Source organism: Sinocyclocheilus rhinocerous, unplaced genomic scaffold, assembly GCF_001515625.1.
Source record: "Sinocyclocheilus rhinocerous isolate Xijiao unplaced genomic scaffold, SAMN03320098_v1.1 scaffold40, whole genome shotgun sequence".
In the NCBI taxonomy this organism is placed as follows: domain Eukaryota; kingdom Metazoa; phylum Chordata; class Actinopteri; order Cypriniformes; family Cyprinidae; genus Sinocyclocheilus; species Sinocyclocheilus rhinocerous.
In genome coordinates this window covers 777,389-784,663 of record NW_015624837.1, presented here as the reverse complement: position 1 = coordinate 784,663, position 7,275 = coordinate 777,389, and positions in this window count along the sequence as shown.

Here is a 7,275-nt window from a genome sequence, read left to right as displayed (position 1 = left end):
CAACGGCTCTGTGTAGTTAATGCTGCTCAATGTGAAAGCACGCAGGTGATGGAGATTTACCGCTGATTACAGAACGGCTTTACTGACAAGATGCGCGTTAAATATCGCATGCGATTTATCGTGCAGCCCTAGTTTTTACCAATATTTCATAAGTGCATTTTGTTCTTTTGCAATAATTGTACAATCCCATTATGACGAAACCCCTCTTGCCATTGGCTGATTGGTTTTGGAAACTGAAAACAAGAGATTATTATGTCCCCATCATATCTGTCTTGATATATTGGATAAAATCACAACTTTATAAAGATGGAAGTCATATTAGATTGTAGAAAATTACAGTGTTTTGGCTTGGTTTGAGCGTTGCCATTTTTTCTTTTGTCTAATTAAAATATTTCAAATAATATTTTTTTCCAATAATGATGCTTTTTGTGATCAAAATGTTTATTGTTTCAGTATTTCAGCATATACAAAACAGATATAACTATATAAACTATATACAAACAGATGCCATGAAAATTGTCCACCTTACAATGTTTTTTTTTTTTTTAGATTTGCCTCTCCTTTTACATATTCTGCTTTTGGAAGCATCACAAATTCCACATATAGTCTGGGACAGTGGATGACACAGAGTGAATTCTCTGGATGTGTTTACAAACCACTGGAACAAAAGATTCCTGGCTGTGCACATCATGATGTAGGCCAGTGAGAGGAATGCAGAGGACAAACAGCCAGTGTGGGTTCACTGGATTACCTGTGGCATTTTCCAGGTTCAGAGGGTTTACTGTTGTAAACTACAGTGACAAAATCCTTTATCTTTCATGTACAAAGAGAAATATCCTACATTTATAACATTAGAGAAAACAAAAATATTGTAGCATTCATTATATAAGTGAATAAAGGGCTATAATGTTGTGTGTTTTACTGCAACAAAACAGGCAAAAAAAGAGAACATTGCAACTCAGTCCACTTGTTCTGAAGTGAAAACATAAATGTGATTTCTCTGTTTGGTGAATTAAGGTGAATGGGCCTCTTGTTGACAGTAATTTAGATTTATGCATTAGCCAGATGCTTTTATCCAGCATATACATATAATCATTTATATACACTTATCAGTACAAGCATTAACTGTGAATTAAACCATTAGTACTAGCACCACCATGCCTAGTTGGAACTTGAAATGCAGGAACTCGTAAAGGGGATAGTTCACCCGAAAATGAAAATCCTGTCATCAATTACCGGTACTCACCCTCATGTAGAAAGTCCAAACATGTATGACTTTCTTTCTTGTGTGGAAGACAAAATAAGAAATTTTGAAGGATTTTGATAACTAAACTGTTTTGGTTCCCATTGACTTACATTGTATTTTGTGTCCATACAATGGATGTCAAAAGGAAGAGCAAACTGTTTAGTTATAAACATTTTTCCAAATATCTTATTTTGTCTTCCAAAGAAGAAAGACATTTGTAATGACATGAGGGTGAGTAAAGGATGACAGAATTTTAATTATTGGATTAAAGGTAAACATAAGGCAGATGGACTTTATAGGTATCATATCAATTTAACCATTAATGTTTCACCACATTGAATTTCTTTCTTTAATAGCATTAACAATTCAAATGTAAGTCTTCTGATAAGAGACACTATTTCTTTACTTGGTTCTGTTTGTGATTTATTTGCACATTCTCCAAGGAATATTTGCTCCACCTCTGCCAAAACAGGTTGAGAACATGGGTATTCTTCTGGTCTTATTACAGATTTCCCAACTGGATTGAAGTCAGTGCTCTGGCGGAGGTGTTCCAGAATAACAACCATTTTCTTGCTAGTTTTTCCCCTTGTGTGCTTATTTCCCCTTCCTGCTGATGAAATGAATGTTGCCCCTGATTACAGCTCTGGCTGGCTGAAATAGATGCAACGGTTGAAGTACAACGATACTCAAACACACCAAACTTTTTTCCCTCATCTTTTCCACCTTGCCAAAAAATACTTGTCAATACCAGCTACATCTGTGCAATGTGAACAAGTTTTTTTTCTAAAGCAGGAGAAGTTCTGTGCAAAAAAAAAAAAAAATCATTTAAATATTAAAACACTGGAACAACTTCTAAACTTAAATAAAAACTCATAATGGTATTTCGGTCTTGTTTTCTTCTGGTCACAGTTTTATTTTTTCAAACATAACTTTCCTTTCACACACACTTATTCAAAAACTTGAAAACATATGCAAAAAAACAAACAAAATAATAATAATAATGAAAGAAAGAAATGCATTCTTGTAAAGCATACCTGAACCTCAAAACATAGCTATCATCCTCCTATTGAGTCACAACATTACCCCTTTACTTTGCTAGTGTTTTATAGGCAGCATAATGACAAACACATGTTTATAATTAAAAAGGTGTTAGTAATTGCATGTGAATGGTCTGATTAGCAAAGACCTTAACTAAAACATAGTACACAACCCAGATAGCACACGAACTTCTGCAAGACGTCTGTTGCTTCATCTGGAAAGCATCTGCTGTGTACAAACATCTGATAGACGTCTTTAAGATGTCAGTTTTACAGACATTCTAAACCATAAACATCTTAAAGACATTTTCTAAACGTCTATTTGACATCTGATAGGAAACGTCCTATCGATGTGTTGCAGATGAGCAAACACTCTAAAACAAATATGTCTTGCAGATGTAAATGCAGACGTCAAATAGACGTCTCCGTGATGCTATCAGGTAAGCATTAATAGTATTTATTGATTTTGCTAATTTTATTTAAAACATTACACTGTTGTCTAGATATTCGCAATTGCTTTGAAAAAGGTGTCATTTTGTTTGGGCCTAGTTCTTGTTGCTTTACACTATTTCGACCAGCAGATGTCACCAGCGTGTGGTGTTTCGAACGCTTCGAAACAGTGAATCATTGATTCGAAGCTTTGAAAAGCTTCGTTTCTCCCATCACTACATAATAGTCAAGATCAAAGGTGCATTCAGTATTTTTGTGCTAATTTAAAATGTTTTACACATTAATAAATAATGTTTTTGTAAAAAGATTTAATGGCGTGCACCCACATCAGACAAGGAATGTCATTATTTGTACTTAAAAGTATTTGCATAGAAATCTTGTATTTCTCCATGTTGAATGACGTGACCCGCGGTGTTTACGTCTGAGCCTCGCACTCATTGGCTGCCGCCTTGTTTAGATACGATAGTAGCGCACTGTCGTTGGATTACAGTCGCTGTTAAAAACCAAGAAAAAGAAGTGTAGTTTGTTAATAAGAAGAGAGTCAGTACACGTACGGTCGAAGAACCAGAAAAGGTAGGAAACCTAGACAGAAAGATCGACAAAGACAAAAAAAAAAAGTGTGTAAACATCAGTATGGCAAACACAAAGTGGAAAGACGGAGAAAATCCTGAGTAGTGACGACCAAGTTGCTTCTATTTTCTCGGACAGGTAAGGAAATTAATAATTGTGTAGACCGCTCTCTAAAACACTGTAGTGTCAGTTACATTTACATAAAACTCAAGAGACAATCATGCTGGATCCACTAATGCTAACCTGGAAATTAGCAGCTTGTCAAATGTACTGCAGGTGGCAGTATAACATCTGCTCATTTGTAATGATCTGGCTAAAACAGTCAGTGAACACTTCACCCCCTCATTGTGAGGAAACCCCCCCCAAAAGACCAGAAAAATGTCAGAGCCCACTCTGAATGAAGGCTGTTTTTCATTCAGCTGGCATCGAAACTAAAAAAAAAAAGTTACATTGAAACTGAAACTGAGTTTCCCCTTTTGTTCTGGGTGTTTTCACAAGCCTTTCCAGGGAATCATTTATATGCAGATCAGTGAAGCACCATGTCAAGGGAAGAAAGACACTAAGTTTTTTTATTCATTCTCTCCAAAACACAAAAAGGACAAACAGCCATTTCCATGAAGCATATATTGGATTACTGGCCATATTTTACATTGTTTTAAAAAACATAGTTTTAACATATGATTTATTTCTTGTATAAATATAAATGCTTAAAATCTGAACGAATTTAAGTTTCTAATGATCTTAAAAACAAACATTTTTAAATTAGCTGTACAGGCAAATATAAATTGTGCTTAGCTATGAGTTTCTTCACAAAACTAATTTAGTTTATTTCTTAATGAGTAAATATGAAGGAAAAGCAGCAAATGAGAGCTCCGCATCAGAAATCCTTCAATACTATAAAGGCAGCCACTTTAAATATATGATATAAAATATAAGTTTTAAGATACAATTTAAAATAATATTGAGTAATAATATTGTTTAAAATAGTTTTAAGAATATACAATAATATGCTTTTTTGATCACTGCATTTCCCATTTGCAATTGCATTGCAATTCCCATTCTTCCATTTGTTATTTCACATTTTTAATGACTTCACTATTATTCTAAAATATGTGGTAATAGTAAGAAATGAGTATGTGTGTCCAGACTTTTGACTGTACTGTATATTTTATCATTTCAAAAAGTAAAACAGCTCCAGTCAACTGTTGGATCTGTCTCAAGGCCACAAAAATCAACAGTTGGCAATAAAGCCAGTTAACAGCACGGACTCCAAGCTCACACTTCCCATTTATAATTAAACAAAGATTCCTTTGATACAGTCAGTGTTGAGGGAGGCTCTGTTGAGTCACAGTAAACAGGCTAGACAATGTTGTTTAGAACAACTGGAGTGGAAGAACGTCATAAAGGCTGATGACACTGGTAATGAAGGGCTGACGGGGACAGTGAAGATGACTCATTACTCACAACTTATCGAGCACACCCACCGAGATGATATATTGACATAATACATGTCTGATACATCAGAGAAAGGAGGTTTTGTTTAGGTCTTTTATTTAGATCTATTTTTAAAATACAATAGCTCTCTGTTTGAGACCCTGCTATGTGTATGAAAGAGTCATTATTAGCTTCACATTATGTATTTGTATGTATATGTATATGCATTAATTTCCTTTAGCCTGCAGATAACCAGACAAATCTGATTCAGCTTTAATTACACCGTGAAATGACGAGCTTGACCACCATTCTAGGCAAAAAAAAATACAAAATACAATATATACACTAACATTCAGAAGTTTAGGGTCGGTAAGATTTTTTTAATGTTTTTGAAAGAAGTCTCTTACACATTTCTTTGCGTAATAAAACTTTAGAAATAGTAATACTGTGACATATAATAATTATTATTATCATTATATATTTTAAAATGTGATTTATTCCTTTGATGCAAAGCTGAATTTTCAGATTGACATAATACATGTCTGATACATCAGAGAAAGGAGGTTTTGTTTAGGTCTTTTATTTAGATCTATTTTAAAAATACAATAGCTCTCTGTTTGAGACCCTGCTATGTGTATGAAAGAGTCATTATTAGCTTCACATTATGTATTTGTATGTATATGTATATGCATTAATTTCCTTTAGCCTGCAGATAACCAGACAAATCTGATTCAGCTTTAATTACACCGTGAAATGACGAGCTTGACCACCATTCTAGGCAAAAAAAAATACAAAATACAATATATACACTAACATTCAGAAGTTTAGGGTCGGTAAGATTTTTTTAATGTTTTTGAAAGAAGTCTCTTACACATTTCTTTGCGTAATAAAACTTTAGAAATAGTAATACTGTGACATATAATAATTATTATTATCATTATATATTTTAAAATGTGATTTATTCCTTTGATGCAAAGCTGAATTTTCAGCATCATTACTCCAGTCTTCAGTGTCACATGATCTTTCAGAAATTACTCAAATATGCTGATTTGCTGCTCAAGAAACATTTCTCATTATTACCATTGATGAAAACAGTTGTGGTGCTTAATATTTTTGTGAAAACTACAATTAATTTTTTCAGGATTTTTGATTAATACAAAATTTTAGGAGAACAGCAATTTATTTGAAATAGAACATTGTAAATATAAATGTCACTTTTGATTAATTTAATGTCTTCTTCCTGAAGAAAAGTACTAATTTCCTTCAAAAAGAAAAAAAAACCTTACCGACAAATTCCAGTAATGCATATAATGCATGAGACCTATACGTCTATACATTTAACAAATTTAAACATAATCATATCAGGTATTTATAGATTGTAAGACTAATGCTCATATTTAGAAAAAAAAAGTATTCAGTTAAATGTTGTTAACATTTATATGCTAAAATATGTAATAAGTATCATAAAATTTATATAAAGTATATCAAATATATAAAATGTAAAAATAGAAGTATGTGATGTTACAATTTAAATACTGCTTCTGAATGTCCATGTACATTGTAATGTACTATAGAGATAAAATTTTGTTCCAAAGAGGAAGGACCATCCTGAGCTGAGATATTGAGGTTTCTGTAATCACGCAAAAAAAGGAAAATTACAAATAGTCAAGTTGGACACACAGTTGGTATCCTCTTCGATGAGTACTTTAGAGAAGAAGGAAGTACAGACACCCTTTGATCCTTTGATCCTGCACAAATCTGAGCTTGAAAGGTTGGTCTTCAGGTTTAGGAGAGCAAGAACATGCTGCTCACTAGTGAAGAATGACAACAAAGAACATTGATGAAACAAGACTCTAAGGCCCTGTTTACACTAGTGCGTTTTCGTTTTAAAACGAAAACGATCCTCGTCTACACTTGCGTTTTTCAGTGAAATCTAAGATATCGTTCTGTGGTTATGAAAGCTGTTTGAGTAGCTTGTCAGTGAACTACGGCTAGGGATGGGCGATACCTCTTATTTTATTTCGATCCGATACCGATATTTTCAAGCCCAGTATCGTCGATATCGATACCTCTAAACTAAACTGATCTTTTAAATTATTAAAAGAATATAATCAGTAATTATTATACTTATTATTATACTACTCACTTAATATTAGATTTTTTAAAGCCATGTTTTTTTTTTACATTTCATAAGCCTTTTTTTGTTTACAGTCAGAAATAAAATATACTAAAATTGTATTTTAGCCCTTTACTGGAGCAGTAACCTCAGAGGTGCACCTATACCCCTAAAAGGGAGCATATTAGTACCATACAATATGCATGCTTTAAGGGTAGATAAGTTACAAAGGTGCACCTTTGAGGGTACCTCATGAAAAATAAACATGGTGTTACAAGTACTAAAATGTATTAGTATTGGTACATTTGTGGTTACTGCAGTTTTAGTACAAATACTGTGGTAAACAGTGGTTACTGTAATACAACCATGGTTAATTTTTGTAAAAGGCTGCCAGGCTGTTGTACCCCTAAAGGTGAAACTTT